This window comes from Pan paniscus, chromosome 17 (assembly GCF_029289425.2).
Source record: "Pan paniscus chromosome 17, NHGRI_mPanPan1-v2.0_pri, whole genome shotgun sequence".
NCBI classification, from domain to species: Eukaryota; Metazoa; Chordata; class Mammalia; order Primates; family Hominidae; genus Pan; species Pan paniscus.
Window position 1 is genome coordinate 86,293,328 of NC_073266.2, and position 25,830 is coordinate 86,319,157.

Below are 25,830 nucleotides of genomic sequence, written 5' to 3' on the forward strand. Positions count from 1 at the left end.
TTTAGATCCATATGGGACAAAATCAATACTAACAACTATTGAACTGTGGAGGTTTTAAAATTTTCCGAAAATTGTTTGATACTCCTTTTATAAGAGTTGGGGGCTTATGTCTTTTATCTTGAATCTGGGCCCTTTCAGTGACTAGCTTGTAAACAATATAACACAGAGAAAGTGAAGTTCCTAACTGCTAGGGCTAGGTAGAAAAAGCCATACTGCATCCTCCTGGTTCTCTTGGCACATTTGTTTTGGAGCCATGAGTTGCTACATAAGAAGTCCAACCACCTGGTGTAGTAACCTGTAGGTGCTCGGGTTGACAGCATCAGTTGAGGTCTCATACCACGGATTCAACCGTGTAGGACCAATCACCAGCCATGTGCATGAAGACGCCTCTCAATGATTCCCCGGCTGCGTGGTTACCCCCAGCTGTTAAATTGCTCCAGCCAAGACCCCAGAGATGGTGGAGCATGTGTAAGACATTCACATTGCTTCATTATGTGAGCATTGAAAAGTTATTGTACATCACTATGTTTTCAATACTTAGTTATGCAGCAGTTGTAACCAGAGAATGCTCTCCGAAGTCTATCCAAAGGGGTAGTAGTTAGCACTGGGGATGCAATCCAGTCAAGACTGAAGTTGGACATCCTGACTGTTATTGAGTTTCCTTCCTCTAGGAAAATAGCCACAGTCCTGATGAGACCATGGCATTAACCCAGAGAGCTAGGAGAAGGCAAAGCTGAGCACCATCAGGGCAGACCTATTCATCTTCACTTCTGGAGTCAGTAGGAGAGACTCTTATTACCTTCCCAGTCACTCCCCACAGAGGTAGGAGAGGAGGCAGTGGAAGTGATGGACTTGTTGTAATTTGAGAAGAAGTGGGGTGTGCTTGGTTCAGCTCACATATTTCTCTTTTCCTCACTGGGGGCCAGCCTGACCACAGAGAACATACGGCCCTGTTTCAGCTGCCCATGTTATGCATGTAGGGGGCCTGGCTCACGTAGGGCAAGCATGTGGGGTTGCAGTGTCTTCTGTGACTAGGACTAAGTCTGTAAGTCAACTAGGAAGCTTATTCTCTCCTGCCTCCCACACCGTATAGTACCTCCTACAACTCAGTCTGTGAAAACAAAATATTTGTCCTTCAATGCCCTCATTTCATTTAAAAAATTAATTTGTTTTTTTAATGAATATATAATTGTACATATTTATGAGATACATAGTGATGTTTTGATATGTATAATGTATAGTGATCAGATTAGAGTAGTGAGCGTATCTATCACCTCAAATATTTGGTGCTTCTTGTGCTTGGAATATTAAAAATCCTCTCTTCTAGCTATTTTGAAATATACTAGAAATTCTCATTAACTATAATCACCCTACTGTGCCGTCAAACACAAGAACTTATTTCTTCTATCTAATTGTATTTTTGTACCTATTAACCTACCTCCCTTCATGCCTCCCGCCCTTTTCCAGACTCTAGTAACCACGATTTTCCTTTCTACTTCTATGAGATAAACCTTTTAAGCTTTCACATATGAGTGAGAACATGTGCTATTTATCTTTCTGTTCCTGGCTTATTTCATTAACATAATGTCCTTCACGCTCATTCATGTTGTCCAATGGCCTGATTTCTAATCTCATTTTTATTACATTCAGAACTCAGGTGGGGATGGGGGGTACCATTTATTGGGCTTCCTTAAGATGCCAAGACAGTTCTCCTGTATTTATCTCATACACTCAGTCATACTATTTACATGGTCATGTGATTCATCCAACCACAGACAGAGTAGATCTTTATTGTTATTACTAATTTATAGCAAATTTTAAAAAACATATGCAACGCATGACATCTTGTCCTAATCCTTAGAAACAGACTCCAGATTTATGCTTAGAAACCAACCTTTCAATATATTACTGCCACATTAAGAGCTTCTTTCAAAAGAGCTTTGCATAATTTCTGGGCACTTAGAGTTACTTTTACTTCAACTATTTCTGAATTCTATCCATCACGTGACAAGGTGATAAAACATTTGTAGATTACTAAAGAAAACAGTTCAAGTGTTTTCAGCTGGGAATCCTTTTCAACTATGATAAATTTCAAAGGGCTGCCAGAAGATTTATTAACTTTTTCTCAGAAATAAATCTTAAACAGGTTGCTACCCAGTGTGATATGCTTTTTTCATAATCCAAGCCATACTGAGATTGCACAAAAAATGACAAAGTCCCTAGTTATAGAATTCCTGAACAGCGAAATGATGGCTTCAGAGGTAATAACAGCCCAATATCTTTCATTTCAAGAAAAACACAATTTTCTAACTTTTACCTCTACAGGCAAAAAATTTACTTCTAAAATTCTTTTGAGTCTTATACCTTAGTGTTTAAATTTTATCCCTAAATTAGTAATTTTTCTTTCTTTTCATCCACACAGATTCCATGTCATTACTGGGTTATCATCTTTTTTTTTTAAAAAATGACAGTTTTATTAAAATATAATTGAGATATAAAAACCATACATATTTAATGTATGCAATTTTATAATTTTGGACATATAGATATTCCCATAAAAATCATTACCACGATCAAGGTAATAAACACATCTATTACCTTATATACCCCCTTTTTATGGTGAGAACATGTAACATAAGATCTATATTTATTTATTTATGTTTTAATTGACACTTCATAACTATACACATTTATGGGGTACTGAGTGATATTTTGATACATGGATACAATGTGTAATGAGCAATTCAGCATAATGAGAACATCCATCATCTCAACCATTTGTCATTTCTTGGTGTTGGGAATATTCAAAATTCTCTCTTCTGGCTGTTTGAAGATATACAGGAAGTTATTGGCTATAGTCATCCTACAGTGTTGTAGAACACTAGAACTCATTCCTTCTATCTAATTGTAAATCTGTATCCATTAGCCATTCTTTTCCTGTTCTCTTTCTCTGCTCCCCTTCCCATCCTGTCATAATCAGTATTCTATTCTCTACTTCTATGAGATATTTTTCTTTCTCTCCCACATATGAGGGAGAACACAGAGTATTTGTCTTTCTCTTTCTGTCTTATTTTACTTAACATAATGTTCTGCAGGATCATATCCTGGAAACAAACTTTTAATTTTAAAGTGCATAATATAGTATTGTTAGCCATAGGCATGGTGTTGTACAGATTTCTAAAATTTATTCATCTTGCCTAACCTAAACTTTATACCCATTAAACAACAATTTTCTATCTTCCTATCCCCATCTAGCCCCTAGCAACTGCCATTCTGTTCTCTATTTCTATGAGTTTGGCTATTATAGACACTTTATGTACATGGAATCATGCAGTATTTCACCTTCTATGACTGGTTTATTGCACTTAGCATAATGTACTCCAGGTTCATCCAAGTTGTCACATATGGCAGGACCTTCTTCTTTTCAAAGCTGAATACAGTGATACATCATTATATGTATATATCACATTTTTTCAGTTCATCTTGCAATGGACATTAGGTTGTTGGGTGTTGGCCACTGTGAATAATGTTGCAATGAACATGGGAGTTCAGATGTCTCTTTGAGATCTTCATTTTAATGCCTTTAGTTATATACCCAGCAATGGGATTGCTGAATTGTATAGTAGCTCTATTTTTAATTTTTTGAGAAACCTCTATTCTGTTTTCCCTAGTCATTTCACCATTTTAAATTTCCACCAACACTGTTACAAGGGTTCCATTATCTCTATATGCTCACAAATGCTTGTTATCTTTTCTGCTTTTGGTAATAGCCTGACAAATGTGAGATGATATCTCATTGTGGTTTTGATTTTGGTTTCCCTGATAATTAGTGATGTTGAGCACCTTTTCATATACTTGATGGCCATTTATATGTCTTCTTTGGAGAAACATCTATTTAGGTACTTTGTCCATTATTAAACTGGTATGTTTGTGTGTGTGTGTGTGTGTGTGTGTGTGTGTGCGTGTTTGCTATTGAGTTGTAGAATTCCATTATATAATCTGGATATTAACCCCTTGTCTCACTGCCTGAACTACAGTTCCAGATACAATTGAGGATTTTCTCATTGTATGCATCCTGATGAGATTAGACCTGAATATAAAATCTACAGCATGAGCAAACAGGCTGAGTGCTAGGCATCCATTTTACTAACTGGTAGTTTTGTAGTCAGCATGGTGGCAGAAATTTCCTAATTTGACAGTTTCAAACAGCTCTTTTCCCAACGGAGTAATTTTCAATTCTTTCATCAGCAGTAGGGATAGCAACCTCCTCTATCAGCAACTTCTGGCAGCAATGATAGCACATTACCCAAATGCTTTGTAGGTAATACGTTCTGGAGTCATTCCTGGAAGCATAGCCTAAAGCCGAGTGCTTTAGCCCTTCCTGTTTTACAAGCTATTTAATATGTAGTAAGACATCCCTTTTTCTTTCTTTTTTTTTTATTTTTTTATTTTTTTTATTTTTTATTATACTTTAAGTTTTAGGGTACATGTGCACATTGTGCAGGTTAGTTACATATGTATACATGTGCCATGCTGGTGCGCTGCACCCACTAACTCGTCATCTAGCATTAGGTATATCTCCCAATGCTATCCCTCCCCCCTCCCCCCTCCCCACCACAGTCCCCAGAGTATGGTATTCCCCTTCCTGTGTCCATGTGATCTCATTGTTCAATTCCCACCTATGAGTGAGAATATGCGGTGTTTGGTTTTTTGTTCTTGCGATAGTTTACTGAGAATGATGGTTTCCAATTTCATCCATGTCCCTACAAAGGATATGAACTCATCATTTTTTATGGCTGCATAGTATTCCATGGTGTATATGTGCCACATTTTCTTAATCCAGTCTATCATTGTTGGACATTTGGGTTGGTTCCAAGTCTTTGCTATTGTGAATAATGCCGCAATAAACATACGTGTGCATGTGTCTTTATAGCAGCATGATTTATAGTCATTTGGGTATATACCCAGTAATGGGATGGCTGGGTCAAATGGTATTTCTAGTTCTAGATCCCTGAGGAATCGCCACACTGACTTCCACAATGGTTGAACTAGTTTACAGTCCCACCAACAGTGTAAAAGTGTTCCTATTTCTCCACATCCTCTCCAGCACCTGTTGTTTCCTGACTTTTGAATGATTGCCATTCTAACTGGTGTGAGATGATATCTCATAGTGGTTTTGATTTGCATTTCTCTGATGGCCAGTGATGATGAGCATTTTTTCATGTGTTTTTTGGCTGCATAAATGTCTTCTTTTGAGAAGTGCCTGTTCATGTCCTTCGCCCACTTTTTGATGGGGTTGTTTGTTTTTTTCTTGAAAATTTGTTTGAGTTCACTGTAGATTCTGGATATTAGCCCTTTGTCAGATGAGTAGGTTGCGAAAATTTTCTCCCATGTTGTAGGTTGCCTATTCACTCTGATGGTAGTTTATTTTGCTGTGCAGAAGCTCTTTAGTTTAATTAGATCCCATTTGTCAATTTTGTCTTTTGTTGCCATTGCTTTTGGTGTTTTGGACATGAAGTCCTTGCCCATGCCTATGTCCTGAATGGTAATGCCTAGGTTTTCTTCTAGGGTTTTTATGGTTTTAGGTCTAACGTTTAAATCTTTAATCCATCTTGAATTGATTTTTGTATAAGGTGTAAGGAAGGGATCCAGTTTCATATGTAGAAAGACATCCCTTTTTCAACCTAGCTAAAGCAGATTCTGTTTTCTGCAATGGAACTCTAACGTGTAAATTATTTATGTAGTAAAAGTATAACAACATGCGTAGGATGATAAACTCCAAATAACCCAGAATAGTGGATTTGACTGGCAATGAGTGGCAGAGAAAAGCATAGGAGGGAAATGGAATAAGAATGGGACATGCATGGTTTTAGGTCTAACATTTAAGTCTTTAATCCATCTTGAATTAATTCTTGTGTAAAGTGTAAGGAAGGGATCCAGTTTCAGCTTTCTACATATGGCTAGCCAGTTTTCCCATCACCATTTATTAAATAGGGAATCTTTTCCCCACTTCTTGTTTTTGTCAGATTTGTCAAAGATCACATGGTTGTAGATGTGTGGTATTATTTCTGAGGGCTCTGTTCTGTTCCATTGATCTATATCTCTGTTTTGGTACCAGTACCATGCTGTTTTGGTTACTGTAGCCTTGTACTATAGTTTGAAGTCAGGTAGTGTGATGCCTCCAGCTTTGTTCTTTTGGCTTAGGATTGTCTTGGCAATGTGGGCTCTTTTTTGGTTCCATATGAACTTTAAAGTCGTTTTTTCCAATTCTGTGAAGAAAGTCATTGGTAGCTTGATGGGGATGGCATTGAATCTATAAATTACCTTGGGCAGTATGGCCATTTTCACGATATTGATTCTTCCTATCCATGAGCATGGAATGTTCTTCCATTTGTTTGTGTCCTCTTTTATTTCATTGAGCAGTGGTTTGTAGTTCTCCTTGAAGAGGCCCTTCACATCCCTTGTAAGTTGGATTCTTAGGTATTTTATTCTCTTTGAAGCAATTGTGAATGGGAGTTCACTCATGATTTGGCTCTCTGTTTGTCTGTTATTGGTGTATAAGAATGCTTGTGATTTTTGCACACTGATTTTGTATCCTGAGACTTTGCTGAAGTTGCTTACCAGCTTAAGGGGGTTTTGGGCTGAGACGATGGGGTTTTCTAAATATACAGTCATGTCATCTGCAAACAGGGACAATTTGACTTCCCATTTTCCTAATTGAATACCCTTTCTTTCTTTCTCCTGCCTGATTGCCCCGGTCAGAACTTCCTAGACCTAAAACCATAAAAACCCTAGAATAAAACCTAGGCAATACCATTCAGGACATAGGCATGGGCAAGGACTTCATGTCTAAAACAGCAAAAGCAATAGCAACAAAAGCCAAAATTGACAAGTGGGATCTAATTAAACTAAAGAGCTTCTGCACAGCAAAAGAAACTACCATCAGAGTGAACAGGCAACCTACAGAATGGGAAAAAAATTTTGCAATCTACTCATCTGACAAAGGGCTAATATCCAGAATCTACAAAGAACTCAAACAAATTTACAAGAAAAAAACAAACATCTCCATCAAAAAGTGGGCAAAGGATATGAACAGACACTTCTCAAAAGAAGACATTTGTGCAGCCAACAGACACATGAAAAAATGTTCATCATCACTAGCCATCAGAGAAATGCAAATCAAAACCACAATGAGATACCATCTCACACCAGTTAGAATGGCGATCATTAAAAAGTCAGGAAACAACAGGTGCTGGAGAGGATGTGGAGAAATAGGAACACTTTTACACTGTTGGTGGGACTGTAAACTAGTTCAACCATTGTAGAAGACAGTGTGGCGATTCCTCAAGGATCTAGAACTAGAAATACAATTTGACCCAGCCATCCCATTAGTGGGTATATACCCAAAGGATTATAAATCATGCTGCTATAAAGACACATGCACATGCACACGTATGTTTATTGTGGCACTATTCACAATAGCAAAAAATTGAAACCAACCCAAATTTCCATCAATGATAGACTGGATTAAGAAAATGTGGCACATATACATCATGGAATACCATGCAGCTGTAAAAAACGATGAGTTCATGTCTTTGTAGGGACATGGATGAAGCTAGAAACCATCATTCTCAGCAAACTATCGCAAGAACAAAAAAACCGAACACCACATGTTCTCACTCATAGGTGGGAATTGAACAATGAGAACACTTGGACACAGGATGGGGAACATCACACACCGGGGCCTGTCGTGGGGTGGGGGGAGGGGGGAGGGATAGCATTAGAAGATATACCTAATGTAAATGATGGGTTAATGGGTGCAGCACACCAACATGGCACATGGATACATATGTAACAAACCTGCACGTTGTGCACATGTACCCTAGAACTTAAAGTATAATAATAATAAAAAAAAACAAAAACAAAGAAACAAAAAAACTCAATACTTCAGGGCACATGGTGCAGCTAAAGGGCAAATAATGACCTAGAAATTAGGTCAAAATAATCTATCATGCTGCACAGAGAGATAAAACAATAGAAAATAAAAAAGAGAAAGATATAGAGAAGATAGAAGATGTTCTCATACAGTCACTTCTCATTATTGACAAGATATATGTTCTATAAAGCCACTGTGAATACTGGATTAGTTAATACTGAACCATTGTTCCTAGGAGAAGTAAAAAGTTCCTGTGAACATCTGTTCACATTTTTTCATTAATTAATCAATATGTAATTTTGTTTTATGTGTGTTTTTGTTTAAAGGCACCTCACTTAATACATTCATGGCCAGCAGCACCATAACTCATGCCTGAATGAAGCCTATTTAACACACGGATATTCACAGCCTTCTTGCACCAAGAAACACTAGACAGCACTTCAGCACTATGCTTGGGGGCCACTGTAAACAGAAATCACCAAGAAAAAGCACAAAAATGCACAAAACAAAACCAGAGCCCTGAATAGATAGCAAAAAGGACATTTGTTTACAGTATGAAAGCTGAAGCAAGAAGGCAGAGCATCACCTTGTTTGACCTCAGCTAGAAACTTGTACATCAGGTGACCCAAATTTTTTGCCACTCTGAGCATGTCCATCAATGACCATGAAAATAGGATTAATTTGGAGATTATAAATACATTTTAGCAAGTAGGTGAATCTGGAAATATGCAATCCGCAAATAATGAGTATTGATTATGCTTAGAGTTCCAGAGAGAAAAAGAGGAAAGAAAGATGGGAAAAAGGCAACATTCAGGAAGATAATGACAGAATTTCTTAGAACCTATGAAGGACATCAATTGACAGATTAAAGAAACTCAAAGCAGAATAAGTTAAAAGAAACCCATTTCTTGATGCATAACAGTGAAAGTACAGAAAGACAAAAGATAAAATCTTAAAAGCAACCAGAAAAAAAGACAGAAAAACATCAAGGTCGGGCATGGTAACTCACGCCTATAATCCCAGCACTTTGGGAGGCCAAGGCGGGCAGATCACAAGGTCAGGAGTTTGAGACCAGCCTGACCAACATGATGAAACCCCCATCTCTACTAAAAATACAAAAATTAGCCAACTGTGGTGGTGCATGCCTGTAATCCCAGCTACTCAAGAGGCTGAGGCAGGAGAATCAGTGGAACCCGGGAAGCAGAGGTTGCAGTGAGCCAAGATCGTGCCACTGCACTCCAGCCTGGGTGACAGAGCGAGACTCTGTCTCAAAAAAATAAAAATAAAAAAACAACATCAAGTAACAGTGATAAGACTGACATCTAACTTCTCATCAGCAACAGTGGAAGCCAGGAGAAAGTTAAATCTTAGAGGAAAAGAAAATAACTGCCAAAAGTTTTCAAAACCCAGTGAAGGCCAGGGAAAGGGGAAGGGAAAAGGGGAAAAAAATAAAAATAAATAAAGAAAAAAGAAAACAGTGAAAATGTCTGAAAAAAAAAAAAGCACAACCAACATAGGAAATATGGATGATCATTTTGCTTGTGTTTCATTCCTTGTTCACATCCCCTGCCTTCGTCCAATAGGTAAACTCCTTCTAAATTTTTACTTAACTTTAAATATTTTTAAACCTTATATAATTAATTTCATACTAATTTTCACTTAATGTTATGTTTATGAGATTTATTCAGTGTGATTGTTTTCAGTGCCAACAGTATTCCAAATTATGTGTATGTTACAATTTTTCATCCCTTTGGGTTGTTTTGAATTTTGTATGATTACAAGAGATACTGCTGTAAACAATCCTATCTTTAGAGGTCTGTAGTTTTATCTTAATATGTCTTGGTGTATGTTTCTTATTATTCAACCTTTTTGATAAATATTCTGGTTCCTACATCAGTGAATTCAAGTCTTTCATCAATTATAGAAAAATCTCAACCATTACTTTTTTGAAAATTGCCTCTCCTCCATTCGAAACCCTAACGAGACTAATTTAAACTAGTCTGTTTTTTTTATGACTTAACTTCTCTTTTATATTTTCCCTCTGCTTGTTCTGTAATATGGGTAACTTATTCAACTCTGATTTCTAAAATAATATTGTCTAATATGTTTATCTTATATATTGAGTTAGAAAAAATTGTAAAGTACAATGATTTCATTTTTTTAAAAAAGAATGGGGAATGCAAATAATTTCATGGCATTATTTTTCAATTTTTATTTCTTAAGTGATCAGTGAGTGCCTGCATATTTACTATGTCAATTCTTACACTTTTTGTGCTTGAGAAATATTTTCTTTAATCTCATCAGGTATTCTTTGGAATTTTGTGGATGCGTTTTCTCAGCTGAAAGAGAGCCTGGATCTTCATTTTCTTCTGATGATCTCTTATGAAAACTTAGATATCTCCAGTCTTGGGGATAAAGATATGAGTGATACAAATTAGTTAACAAGCTTATTATAGATGGTCTCAACCACTTCCACTTATATGAACACACACCTCACATTACCACACACATTACCACACATGCAAAGATAAGAAACATAGCATTCTCTCTCCTTTCCTCTCTCTCCTCTCTCTCTCTTTTTGAGACAGTCTTGCTCTGTCACCCAGGCTGGAGTGCAGTGGTATGATCATGGCTCATGGCAGCCTCGAACTCTTAGACTCATGTGATCCTCCCACTTCTACCTCCAGAATAGCTAGGACCAGAGGGTACGCCACTGCATTTGGCTAATTATTATTTTACAAAAAAAAAAAAAGTAGGGATTGGGTCTTGCCTTGCTGCCAAGGCTGGTTTCGAACTCCTGGGCTTATGCAATTCTCCCATCTGGTCCTCTCAAAGTATTGGGATCACAGACATGAGCCACCACACCCATCCAGTATTATCTTTTTATGTGATTTATATTAATATATACATACTAAAGTTTTATAAACATGGAGTGACTTTTTTCAATAATAAAAATGATTCAAATATTCTATTTTCTTTTTTAAACACTCTGTATGGGTTGTGTACAGACAGGTTAAAACTCAATTCCTCTCTCTCTTCTTCAAAGCCTTTTGATTGTAATCAATCTGTCAATACTGTTGTATAGCAGTTTCCTCCTTTGGAAGACAGAAAAACATATTATTACTTGGGTGTAAATTATTTATTTCACAAAATATTTGAGGAGGTTTACAATCAAAATTATAAAAAACAATAGCAAGACTTTTGGCAAAATGAACACAAATAATTCCCTCTCTTTGTCTTTTAAAATCCCGATTAAACATCCAGTAGATAAAAAAAGACAGAAAATTCTGCATGTTCACTGGAAATCGGTCAGAGGTGTGTATATTCCACATTTTAGAGAACTAGAGGAATTGCTGTTAAATTTAGTATGAAAGTAACTGAACTGAGCAAGCCTATGTAGAAGTGGTATGAGTCTTCTGAGACAAGGATACGCAGACAGTAGTGGTGGCTGAACATTGTAGACAGTACAAAATTTGAGGGGAAGGCTGGGCGTGGTGGCTCACAGCTGTAATCCTGGAGATTTGGGAGGCTGAGGTGGGCAGATTGCTTGAGACCGGGAGTTTGATGTTGCAGTGTGTTGTGATTCCACTGCTGTACTCCAGCCTGGGTGACAGAGTGAGCCCATGTCTCTATTGAAAACAAAAGAAAAGGAAAGAAAAAAAATTGAGGGGAGAGGGTTGGAAGCAAAAATGGCTGGGGAGACTGTTATGGACTGAATGTGTCTCCTCAAATTCCTATGCTGAAATCCTAACTCCCAATGTAATGGTGTTAGAAGCTGGAGCCATTGGTACGTGATTAGATACCGACTGGAGCTTTCATGAATAGGATCAGTACTCTCCTAAGAGAAGCTTAAGAGAGATCTCTAGCTCCTTCCACCATGTGAGCATGCAGGGAGAAGATGGAAGTCAATGAAGAGGAAACGAGCCCTTAACAGACACTGACTCTGCTAATATTTGGACTTCCCAGGCTCCAGAATTGTGAGAAATAAACTTTTGTTGTTTATAAGCCACCCAGTCTATGGTATTCTGTTATAGCAACCTGAATGGAATAAGATGGAGACCATCAGATAAAACACTTTTAAAGTTTTTCTCTATTCTTTCATCTGGATTTATTGGAAAATGCAAGTAACTTGCATAGTTGGCATTTAGAAAACTATGCAGAGCCTAGAAGCAGAGAAAGCCTTAAACCTGCTCTCCTTCAAAGAGAGAAATAGGCTTATGGGAGGATGTGCTCCCCAGAAAACCCTCTCCAAGTCTTTATTGTAGTCACTAAGCTCCTGGCTGTGGTTTGCATGAGGATCTAATTCATCATTATTTAGCTCAGCCTGCTGGACCTCTGGACTTGGAGACAGGCCCCGCTGTGGCTGATGTGGGCAGGCTCAAGCACTGAAAAGTTGTAATGGAAGAGAAAACAACCATGGAATCTATGAAAAATTCCATGCTTCAAAAGAAGATAATCCCCATTTCTCTACACATGAAAGAGATTCATTTTCTTCTGTAGTAATTTTATTATAAGAAATAGAATAGGGATTTTTATATTTATAAAAGCTGCAATGTAAAGTACAAATATAAAATCACAAATATTTATATTTTGCTTAACTTGGAATGAAATATGTAAAGCAAAATCTGCCACAAAATTGTTAGAAAAGTAATTGAAATGGCAGCTGTCATGTATCCATGTAATTAATCCATAACATATTTAAGACAAAAATAATATTTAAAAAATATTAATTACAAAATTGTATTAATGATCAAATTAAAAATTTGAACTCAATATTTGAGAATTCAATAACCATAGAAAAACTATAAGAATCAATCATGTAGAAGACCAATAAAATAATTTTATAAATTATAAATAATAGAAATAGTATATAGAGTTGCTATATTTAGCAAATAAAAATACACATGCTTGAAACATTTCACATACTGTTCTAAATAAATATCAAACTGTAGATAAAAGAGCTATTCAATCAACACTATTAAGAAAATAAGAAAATGTGATAATTCTAAATATCAAAATATATGAAATTTAGCCAAAGATTTAAATAGAGATAAATACAAATTTTAAATAGTCTAATTATTAAACATTTTTTTAAATCAAGCAAAGTTTATATGGTTCATGGAAGATTTTCAATAAGTATTATTTTGAATCAATAAGTTATTTCAGGCAAAGAAATAAGAACAAATAATATGAGAAATCAAAAATGAAGATGAGTAAATTTACTTAGGATATTAAAATAGTTAAATTTATATCAATAAGTTAATCCACAGTAAATTAATCTAATGGTATCTATAGCTTCTAAAAGAAATATAACAAAAACCCTTAAACAATAAATAGATGGTTCTCTGAACTATTCTATCAATACAAAAGAAAACACAGCAAATTGAAGTAAGAAAGGCAATATAACAGATAAGGAAGAGATTCAATAACTCTGTAAGAGAAAGTTATCTTCTATTTATTCTACTATATTTGCATACTTCAATAATGTTTTAAAATGCAAGTTGCCAACGTTGATTATATATGAAAAAATCCTCCGTAGACTGATGACCAGGTCTGACACGTATAGTAGACAATGCTAGTTGTAAACTTCTAAAAGGCAAGAGAAGTCATGCCCAACGAAATCTTTATGTCTAAATGGCTCTGCTTGGGGTTTTGCAGTATGGTACAAAATGTGTACAGCTATACTTGGTACCCCAAACAATGATCAAGGCAGAAATGGAAGAGGTATTGAAGTATTACTTCTGAGGAAAACTCAGAAGCCAAGTAAGTCAATTCGATAATAAAAGGGAATGCAGACATCCCCAGTATTTTCTAGGCCAAGTTATGTGCCACTACAGGCATGACCTGTTAATGCAGTATTGCATAGCATATTGATGGTTTGGAATGCTATATCTGGTGTGTGTGTGTGTGTGTGTGTCTGTGTGTGTGCATGTCTATGCGTGTGTGGGTAACCCAACCAATAGAGCATCCTGAGTGCTAGTGAGAACTGGGTGGTGGTCAAGCCTCTGCTCCAGTGTTACCTCCTTAAAGAGTCATTTCCATCACTTTTCTATCTAAAAATGTGCCCCGCATCCATCAGAAAAGCCTTAACTATTACCAGAGAGCCTGCCTAAGGCCCTCAATTGGAATACATTCTGTTATATTATAATTGCATTGTGTTCTGAACTTTTTTCTCCTTATCCCTGACATTTTAAAGAACATACAGTGCTTGCTTACGTAATAAGGATATGGTATTAGCTTGCGTGAAGAAAATGGCCTTTTTGTCTTTAGTGAGATTGTAGTTTCTAGTGAAAGCTATGATTTTATGTATGACTGTTGACATTCTTGCCTCTCGAAGGAATCCTTATAAGATAAAATGTCTCTTTCCTCTTGGTAATATTATTTCAAAAATAGACTTAATCTAAAACAGCTATTGAAATTGATCCCAAACTGCAGAGTAGGAAAAGGAGGAATAATTTTATTGGGTAAAACTATACATAACAAACTGGTCAACCAGATGGAATTTTCTCTTAAAAAACAGGTAATGCTATTTAAAAAAATACATACTGGTGTGAAGAAAATTATATAAAATGAGTATAACAGTTTATTGCTTTATATTAATTGTTGCTAGATATTATTTCCCTTTTTTCTATTTTATTTTGCTCTACTTATTTCCTCACACATTAAACATTACATAATATTTAAGATTTTAAAGAAAAAAATAAGAAAAAATTATAGCTCTAGTTGGCCCTTTATTTTTGCTACATAGCTTCTAATATGCTTTTCTCTTTCAGAAGAATTTGTTATGGTGTAAATTTAGTGTTCTGAAGAGGAAGGGCTATACTTTACCTTACCTCTGTCCCCAAAGTCAGTGCATGAGCAAATCACATGTGCCTGGCCAATTGGAAGCTCCAACTGGGAATTTTAGCCTTTGAACACATATTAGAAAGACATCAAGATGGTTAGAATTAATTTACAAAAACAGCAGTGGTAGCTGTGTCCCACAGACTTTGTATTAAAGATAGCCTTTTCACCTCTTCTTGGCTTTATGGTGGTGTCTTGATTTATGAATATATTACAAGCTATTCTTCTATTTCTCTTAGAGCTCAGAAGTATTAACACAGTAAAAATACATTTTCATTTTATTCAAGGTATACAAAATTGATTTTGATACTTGAAGCTGAAGACATACATGTATATGCATGTATTATACATGTAGATATATGTGTGTTATATATGTATATATGTATTACATATGTGTATATATGTATATATAGGTATTACATACATATATATGTTATATATATAAATAATTTGGTTTGGTGTCTATAAACACATTATTTTAACAAATCAAATATGATCTTAAAATTGTCCAAGTTAAACATGCTTGTGCTGCTGTAAGAATCAGTATTATTTAAGATATTTCTTTGAGAGTAAAGAATTATAATAGATTGTTTAAGACAATCTATACAGGGATAGCATGCTGGAAAACTCTAGTGCTCTAGTGCACCATTATCAGTAGGACTCACAAAGAGATAAGACTTCCATAGCTGTTATAATCTATAATGTAAGCATCACTGTAAATTGGTGGTTATGACCCCCAAAATCCAATGGTGCTGGAGCTTAGGATGCTAAGTGGAGAGGAGACTGCGATAAGCTCTGATAAGAGAAAAAAAATCATGATAGCTATAGTTTTAAAACTAGTCATTCCTTTTATTTTTTTTGAGAAATAGCTCCTGGCTTCTTGCTGGGACCTGGGAAGATTAAATGCTTGTTTCATGCATAAACGAGGCAGAGGGGTTACGTGAAAGCCTTTTTAAGACTTGGTGGTTCCTTCTATGCCAAATCCTTCCCCATCCCTGTAGTAAGAAATGAGCAAAACAAACTTAACAAATAAAAATACAACAACTTAAAACAAGCAAAATCTATAAAGAGAGAAAAAAACCTAAAAAAAAACCCCAAATGGATGAAATGATCTTTCAAATAAGAAATAACAACAGAATGCCACCCCTACCTAAAAAAAACAAAAACAAACAAACAAACAAAAAAACAACCAAGATACATTCAGGCTTGAAAAGAGCTTCTGGAAATTAAAACTATGAAAGCACTATAAAAAGCTCAAGAGAAAGACTGAAAATGATATTTAGGGAAACTCACAGAGTATAACAAAGAAAGAAAAAGTTATGTAAAATATTGGGGAAAAATAAAGGAATTGTATTTCCAGTCCGGGATGTTTACCATCTTAAAAATAAGACTTGTGGCGCCAGCTAACTGAGATAAGATAAAGAAGAAAATGTTTAACACAATAATCAAGAAAATTTTATAGGAACTTAAAGAAATGAGTTTCCATATTTAAAGGACTCATTGGGTGCTCAGCTCAAAGAATAGACATGAGTACGTAGCAAGACAACATAATATTTTAGTTTACCTGCATTAACAGCTTCTAGTGGTCAAGGGAAGAAGTAGAGGTGAAGGGAACAGGTGACAGTCACATACAAAGGAACTGAGATTAAGAATCACATCAGACTTCTCAACAGACATATGGGGGGCCAGAAGACAATGGAACAATGTCTTACAATTTTGGGAGATGATGCTAAGTATAGAATTCTATACACATTCAAATTGTCAATCAGGGGTTTGTACAAACTAAAAATGTTTTAGATCTGTAAAGTATTCATTTATTTTTATAAGTCCTTTCTATCGAATGTAGATTTTTGCCAAAATGAGGGAGTAAACCAAAAGAGAAAACAGGATATCCAATACTCAAGATTTAGGGAAGTCTCAGATGGCAGCTGGATTGTAGACCTACAGATCATCCCTGCTATAGGGGACCACACAGATGCCCACACTTCTGAGAGTTCTGCAGGAACATTCCCCTCAGCCCTCACCCCTCTTTGGGGGTTACATTTGATGAAGAAAACTGCTTTGTTTGGAGTTTCAGGGGCAGTCTGCATCAAAAGACTGATCACTGCAGGGGTATAAAGGCACAGTTATCTCACCCCAACTTGGAAGGGGCCATTTCAATTCCAGAATACTGAGTTAGTCTCCCTCTTCCAAATTGTCCTTCCTTCTCCATTCTACAGGTGTGATCCCAAGTGCATTTCCTAATAAACCTCCTGCACACTAATCTCTATCTCAATTTGCTTCTTCTCATAGCCATTTAGCACAGTTTGGTTTTAAACTGTTTACGTGAATTACCTTCTTAAAATAAAAGTTAACAAAAATAAGTAAAGTAGGCTGGCACAAATTAAAGTAAAAATAAAATACATAAGTAAGGTTAGTATACAAAATTCACACCCCAACGACCTGTAATATAGAGGAGTTTAAATCAGAGTGCAAGCTTTAAATTAGAATACCACCAGTGTGAAAGAGATGAACACAGTTAATTACATGACTCAGTAGATGTAAGATAAAAATAAACCTGCTCCTAAAGAGGACATTGTATTACTTTATTTCAAGAATAAAGAGAAATTTTTCTCATGAGTTATTAAATAAACACTTTTGTTGTACCAGGTATCATTGATACATTCATTTAGCCAGTCCTTCCAAAGCCTTGTAATTGTACAACAGGAGTCTTCAAGGACTACACAGTAAGGTGTAAGAACCAGCAAAGGAGAGATATAACCATTGCCCAGTGTCACATTGTCACTATAAAAGCAAATGCGTGGTGCTATGGGAACCCAAGGACCAATGCTAAAGCTGCTTTTAGTGTCGTAACAGGGTATCCAGTGAAAGTGATGTCTAAATTTAGGTCTGAAATATGAATAGGAGTTAGATGAATAATGAGAAGAAAGAGGCAGAAAACCAGTAAAGTGCTTGCAGCAAGAAGGATAACAGCTTACCTGGGTGAATTGAAAACTTTTCAGGATAGCTAGATGGCAGGGTTTGCCTAACCTAAATTTATCTTCATCCTGGAGTAAGAGCCTCTTAAGTTTATTAAGATACAATGTGCAGGCAAAAGAAAAAAAAATCAGCCTCTTTTGCAGCAAAGTAAAGGCATATTACTTATTTCTGACCAATGAATACTAGTAGAGATGCTGTACTTCCCATGGAATCCTCTAAATGGAGGGAGTACACCCTTCTATGGCTTTCCTTGCTCTGTGCCGTGGAACACAGCTGAGTTTGAGCACGAAGCTCATCAATTTTCAGCCTTAATTTGTCTTTTTATACAAATGTCTAAGGCTACAATTTCCCTCTCAAACAAATTTCATGGCCTCCCACAAGTTACGATATGTATTATTTTTATTTTCTCTAATTATACATTTTTAAACATTCGTCTACAACGTGCTTAGTTGTGAAAAAAGTCTTTATGTAGTACTTCTTTGAAATCTGTTGGAAATTTTTCAATTTTTATAAATATTCTATATAAGTTTCTGGAGAATTCATTTTTTAAGTTGCTGTGTGAAGCAGTTTCTGTTAACTAGTATATTCTGTTTACGTGGGTAATCAATCAATATTTGAGATATGTTGAAATCTCCCACTCTGAGTGTGAATTTGTCAAATTCTCAATTTTAAAATAATTTTTTATTTAAATATTTGAATCTATATTATTTTCTCTCTACACTTTTAGAAATTTTGTACCTTCCTGGTGAGGTGAAGATTTTATTATTTTGTTGCAAACTTCCTTAACGCTGGCATAGCTTTGTGCTTTAACATCTATTTTTGGATATTATATAACTACACTAGATTCCTTTAAACAATACTTTGTGTTACAGCTTTTTATAAGTGTTTTACAAGTTTAACCCTTATAGCTGGGTTTAGTTTCTATCGTGGTTAGTTGTGTATTTAATTTGAGAAGTTTAGTTCATTTACGTTTATGATAATTATTTATATTTTTGACTTATTTTTAAAATCGTTACTTTGTGCTTTCATTTGTTCTGATTTTCCATTGCTTTTTTTTAATCTTCTTTTTTCATTGACTGAGCTTGTATATTTATCTGTTTCTCTTCATTTTAAAAATCTTGCGCTAGTTTGTAAGTAATTCCGGTCTGTTTAAACTTATTTTAGATGGTGTCCCTTGACATTTTACCATGTGTGTTTACATAAATGATGTTTACAATTACAGTAGTCTCCCCTTATTCAAAGTTTCCCTTTCCACAGTTTTTGTTACACACAGTCAACCATGGTTTGAAAATATTAAATGGAAAACTCCAGAAATAAGCAATCCATAAATTTTAAACTGTGTGCCATCATGGGTAGCATGATGAAATTTTGTGGTGTTGCTCAGCAAAGACTTAAAAAGAAGGCTAACATATCTCTTATAACCACTTTGTCCTCTATTTACGGAGAACATATTTGCCTTAAATGTATTGTTGTTTGGGATTAAATAATTTATTATAACTAAATTTTGAAATATTCCTTGACACTTTTTAGCCTAAAATCTGTTTTTTGTTGTTGTTTGTTTTTTGGTTTTGGTTTTTTTCCGTCCATTATCTCCACACTGAATACATTCCCACTCACTAGTCACTTAGTGGCCATGTGGATTATCAAATCGACTGTCGTGGTATTCCAGAGCTTGTGTTCAGGTAACCCTTGTTTTTCTTAATGATGGCCTTAAAGCTCAAGAGTAAGAGTAGTGATGATGGTCATTTAGATATGCCTAAGAAAAGCCAGAAAGTAAAAAGGTGAAAGTTCTGTACTTAATAAGGAAAGAAAAAAGCATCATGTGTGGAGGTTGTGAAGATTACAATAAGAAACAACCTACCTGTGATACTGTGAGGAAGGAAAACAGAATTCATGCTACTTTTGCTGATGCACCTCAAACTGTAAACGTTACTGCCACAGTGCATGATAAATCTTTAGTTAGAATTGAAAAGGTGTTAAATTTGTGGGTGGAAAACATGAACAGAAACGTATTCTGATTGACGGCAGTTGGGTTTGGTACTACCTGTGGTTTTAGGCATCCACTGGGGGGGCTTGGAATGTATCCCCTACAGATAAGGGGGGACTACTGTAATCAATATTTTACGTCAGCCTCACAAACCACACAAAGGCCTTAGGGGGAAAAAAACTTCTATCTTCTTGATTTATATAGCATTATTTCTGATATTTTAGACGTGATTTTATAATTTTACGTGGGTTATATTCTTCAAATTTACTTACCATTTTATATAGATAAGTTTGGTTTACATTTATTTACTGAACTCCTATGGTCTTTAAAGACCTTTTTTCATGCTTACTACATTGTAAACATGGAGGATGCCTGTTTTTTTAAATGAATCATCTCCCTGTTTCTCACACAACTGTATTGACAGTTGCCATGGCACAACCTCCTTGGAGATTACTTATGTTAGTCACAGGAAAGGGCGCCTGCAATATTTAGATGGATTTGTAAAATAAGCTAGATGGAGTTACCATATGCATGCATGGTTGCCCCTTTCTCTCTTGTATCCTTTTCATTCCTCCCTAGAGGAGAGGATAAAAGAGTCAAAGCACAACAGCTATATTTAGAATATTGGCAGAAAGAGTCTTTGTATTCTAACAATGTAAAAAAAAATGCTTGCTCAATAATAGCATGACAACCTAATCTGAAGAATTAAAGATTTTCTGTTCTGAGAATACTGTGATATGCCAATGCAGAGGATTTTGAAGTTGATTGCCTCTTTCTATACTCAATAATGATAAAAATATAAACAATATTCTGTATTGAGGAATATTTGTTAAACAAATATTCCTCAATACAGCAGTAGAACCTAGCATTTTTTTTCCCTTGTGTTAACCTCTAGGTATTTCTTCCATGTGAGTATAATAATAGAGTAACTGTGGCTTATAAAGTAGCCTTTTCCCCCATCATCATATAATAATTACCCTTTGTTGAATGCCATGTGCCTAAACAATGCATTAGAACCTTGATCATCGTTGCTTTCTATTCTCATAGCTTCATAAGAACTCCATTACCCTTACTTTTTTTAATCAGGAAATTGAGAGAATTTTCTCAAGATTAGACAGATAATGATGATGACAGCTGGGCTTAGATTCAAAATCTTAACATTCAAAAGCCAAGGATCTTAAGTACTCTTTGTTTGAAATTTGATTCACTACACTCTTGCCTCCAACAAGGCAACATTTCTTGCTGTCATTTCCTTTCTGTTATTTCCCTTCCGTATACTTTTTTCCAATGGATTTTATTCCAGCTGCTCCATATAACACTACTATGATTACTAATAATAACATCATGCTGACTCCATAGAAGAGCATTGCATGGCGACTCACAGTTCTTTGAATGTATTATTCCAATTTATCTGTGCAACAACCCTATGAGGAAAGTTTACATGACTTCTAGTTTTACAGATAAGTAGCTAAGGCTCAGAGAAAGTAATTCAGTTTTTCAAGATTACCCAGTTAGTATATGGCAGACTCAAATTGTATTCCAGGTCCTCTGATTTAAATTCTAAAGTTCTTTATTTCACAATAGCCAATTATTATAAAGATAAAAACATAAAACAAACAATAACCTTCAAACTACTTAGGGATGTAAGGCACCACCAGGCTAGCAAATTCTTGGTTATAGGCAGACTTGTAAAGAATGCCAGTGTATCTCTTATAACATTTTTGACCTCCAAATATTCAAGAAGAAAATGTTAGCATTAAATTTATTATTGTTGGGTTAGCTAATTTACTACAAATAAATTTTAAAATATCCATCAACACTTTCTAGCCTAGAATTTATTTGGCAAGTGACATAATAAGAAAATAATGGGAGACCAAGGCAGGCACATCAGTTGAGCCCAGGAGTTCGAGATCAGCCTGGGCAACATAATGAGACCCTGTCTCTAGCCAAATAATAATGATAAAAAAAATAGCTGGGCGTGGTGGCACGGATCTGTAGTCCCAGCTACCTTGGAGGCTGAGGTAGGAGGATCACCTGAGTCCAGGAGTTCGAGGCTGCAGTGAGTGGTAATTGTGTCACTGCACTCCAGCCTGGGTGACAGAGTGAAACCCTCTCTCAAATAAATAAATAAATAAATAAATAAATAAATAAATAAATAAGCTGGGGATGGTGGTGCATGTCTGTCATCCCATCTACTCTGGAGGCTGAAGTGGGGGGATTGCTTGAGCCCAGGAATTTGAGGCTGCAGTAAGCTATAATAGTGCCAACACACTCCAACCTGGGTGTCAGAGTGAGAATTTGTCAAGAAAGAAAGAAGGAGCAAAAAAGAGCTAAAGAAGGAGGAAGGAGAGAGAGAGGAAGAAAGAAAAGAAGGAAAGAAAGAGAAAGAAAAGAAAGGAATGAAGGAAAGAGAAAGAGAGAAAGGAAAGAAGGAAGGAAGGAGAAAGAGGAAGAAAGAGAGAGAAAGAAAGGAAGGAAGGAGAGAGAGGAAGAAAGAAAGAAGAAGCAAGAAAGAAATAGAAAGAGAAAATAAGTGGGAGCCAAAGGGACTATAGTAATTTTTAAATTTACATAATCTATCTCCTTATAGCCCCTTTTGGAATCATTCTGTAGATTTGCTAATACCATTATATATATCAGTAACATTTAGCAAGAACAAAAATTAATTGACATTGGAAAAAGTGGAAAACATTTGCATCATGGTGATTTGTGATCAGGGTTATTAGCATGGCTCCACAGATATTATCATTACTTAATATTCTATCAACCATATTTAATATAACATATATGATTCTTAGACTTATTCTGATGTAACTCATACTTTTTCTTTCTTTCTTTCTTTCTTTTTTTATTTAGTTTTCTAGACCCAGCTGATACACATGTGTGACTCTCATGATTGCTGGTGAGATGTTCAAATGTAACCATTATCTGGAATGTTATGTCTTTTAAGGACATAGCAGTTTTGGCTTGTTAGGAAAGACTAAAAATCCAATTGAACAAAATTTTCCATAAAAAATTTTAAAACATATTAATTCATAGGAGATAAGAATTAACCATAGATACATTTAAGTAGCAATTTAAGGAGTCAATTATTTGGATTCCTATTTTTGCAATGTCTAAGTTTATTCTTAAATATCATAATACATGTATCTATCTTTCTCTTTTCTTAGAATCATGCAGTAAAATAGAGATGGGTGATTAAATAACTCCTAGGACAAAGAAGCAAGATTAGAAATAGGGCTACTTCTGCTTCTGTGGTCCATTAGCAGACAAAGTGCTGTATAAAAACAGTAAAACAAGGACTACATTACTGAAATTTGAGGAAAGTAACACATCCTGCATCTGACCCAGTGATACGTCCATATATGATTCCCTAAAATCAGGTCTTACAGTTTTTAGTTAATCTTTGCAAAAATTCCCGAGAAATGTGCAGGTTTAAGAAGTGGAAATTCTTACCCACGTCAAGTGTGGGATGAGGACAATGGGTTGGCAATGGATGGACAGTGCTTAAGTATTCGTTATATCTGGTCCACCAAAGTCCATAGACGATCATTCATTTAGTCCTTAATAAGGCACTGTGTTTCAAATCTGAAGTAACTGGCAGCAGATCTCACAGCACATGAATTTCCAAGTACTGTTCTGAGTCAGAGAAATTCCTGAGTCTGGTGGCCCCTTTCTTTATCTTTTCATTTTGGATACTTTGTTTTGCCAGCTGAGAAATACCTTTCCAAGGAAATCAAAAGGTATGAGTCTGGCTGGTGTGCCACAGGCCTCAGTTGAAACTGACATATTAGACAGTCAAGAGGTAATAGCTCAGAGAAAGCAAAATTATGAGTTTGGGAATTAAAAGAAAATGATACTGTTTTGAACTTTTATAATTTTTTTTGTAAGATCTGGTACATATTACTTCATTATTTTACATAACACTGATTGAAGAGGCAAAGATAAATGCTGTTTTTCCCCATTTCATGGATAAGAATGTTAAAACAGAGATATTAAACTGAAATACACACTTCGGTAAATGCAAATTATAGAACCAGAAATGTAATATGCTCCTTGAAATAATTTTGAAGGTAGTATTTTCTCTTACTAGCTGGGTAAAATCCATACTAGGCTAAAATTCACTGTTATGTAGAACTTTGCATTCTGTTTCTGCTTTGCTGTTAATTTACTGAAGTGAGGAAACTCATTTCTTGTAGTGTTATGGACTGAATGTATGTGTCCTCCCAAACCTCATATGTGAAGCTCTGACCCTTGGGAGGTAAGGCCTTTGGGAGGTAATTAATCTTAAATGAAGTCATGATGGGGGAGCTCCTATAACGAGGTTAGTGCCATTTTAAGAGGAAAACACCAGAGCCTTCTTTCTGGGCCATGTGAGGATAGAGCCAGCTGGCAGCTGTCTGCAAGCCAGGAAGAGAGCCCTCACTAAGAAGGAATCCACTGTCACCTTGTTCTCAGACTTCTGACCTCCAGAACTGTGAAAAATAAATGCTTGTTATTTAAGCTTTCCAGTCAGTGGTATTCTGCTATAACAGCCCAAGCTGATGAAAACGCTTGTAGATCCACATAATACTGACCAAAGTTGCTTCATACATGATACTAGAACCTCATGCAAACGATCTTTACTATGATTTTTAGAAGCAGTAAAAGATCATAGTATCTCTCTGAAAAGCTCATTCATATCATTATACGTATTTTACAAAGAATAGTGTAATAATAGTTGCTTATGGTCATATAAAATTTTACACAAAAATTTATCAAGATTTATGTTAAATATATTCAAGTTTTTCTTCCACAAAATACATTTTAGTAAAAGGTAAATCATTTATGACAAAATATGTGCAAGTGTTTTTTAAATTGTTATTTATTTATTTATCTTAGGTATGTTGAATGAATGAAGAATTAAAATTTGGATTTCCAGTCATTATGATTATACTTATATATAGTTTAAGAATACAATATAAAAATGATAGTAGTTGAAACATTTATTTTTGGAGGTTGACATTTTTCTAAATCTTTTTTTGTGGTTTGTCAATCATCAATATGCAATTTAAACTATCAGGCTAATTTATTACAACTGGTAATCACATAATGGATAGCATTACAAATCCATTCTCTAATGGAAGTCTATAGCAATTTACAATCAGAGAAGAACTTTAAAGAATAAAGTTATTGATTCCCTGTTGCATAATAGGAATTATTAAACCAATAATAAACCAAGGTCTCCTCTGAAGGCAGCAAAGACAGATGGATTTCACTATCATAGGGACAGTAGTTATTCCCCTAATGATAGCCTTTTCCAGGGTTTAACTGTATATTCTGCCAGAGGATACTCTTGGTTTCACCATTTATATTCTAATTTTCAGATCAGAAGAGCAGCTGGTAAATATCACTTAGAATAAACTTTCTATACTTAAACATGTACAGTCATGACATTATTCTTTGTCTTTTACCAGGGGTCTGAAGCTGAGTGCCTTATTGATCTTATATTCTCTTATTTTGCATTACTGATTACTTTCCTATGAAACATTGCACAATTTATAAATTATTTAGCATGTAACTACTCAATAGCAAATTATAATATTTAGTTACCAAAGTCAAAATCACAGAAGTTCAATATAGTGAGATTTGATATTTTTGTTTAATGTAAATTAAATATGTATGAGCAAATTATTTTTCTTGCCTCAAAATACCATATAAGCTATACTTTTAGGTTAAAACTATATAAATAGATATATCAATATTTATTTATTTTATTTAATTAATATTTATTGGATTAGTATGCACTGAACATATAAGATATAGTGTTTACTCTGTCAAGTAGCTTTCAGGCTGATGAGGGAAATATGGATAAGAATTTCTTAAACTATTATAACAAGTAATGGAAGTTATTACAAAGGCATAATTTTAACTAGAAGAAAGGGGAATGAGGTAGTAAGGAAGGTGAAATGTAAAGATGGAATTGATGGCTGAATTCGGTGGCTCACGCCTGTAATCCCAGCACTTTGGGAGGCCGAGGCAGGTGGATCACCTGAGGTCGGGAGTTCAAGACCAGTCTGACCAACATGGAGAAACCCCGTCTCTA

General features: G+C 35.3%; 1 protein-coding gene across 8 annotated transcripts in view; it reads left to right on the forward strand.

The window, feature by feature from the left end:
• CCDC102B (coiled-coil domain containing 102B) overlaps nucleotides 1-25,830 on the forward strand; it is a 368,750-nt gene that overhangs the window by 29,203 nt on the left and 313,717 nt on the right. Inside the window, exon 4 of one of the 8 annotated variants that reach the window (XM_055102591.2) lies at nucleotides 22,602-22,647. The exons of the other annotated variants lie outside the window; for them this stretch is intronic. The gene's annotated coding sequence lies outside the window, so the exon portion shown is untranslated. The remainder of the gene's footprint in view (nucleotides 1-22,601; nucleotides 22,648-25,830) is intronic. 8 annotated transcript variants of the gene reach the window in all.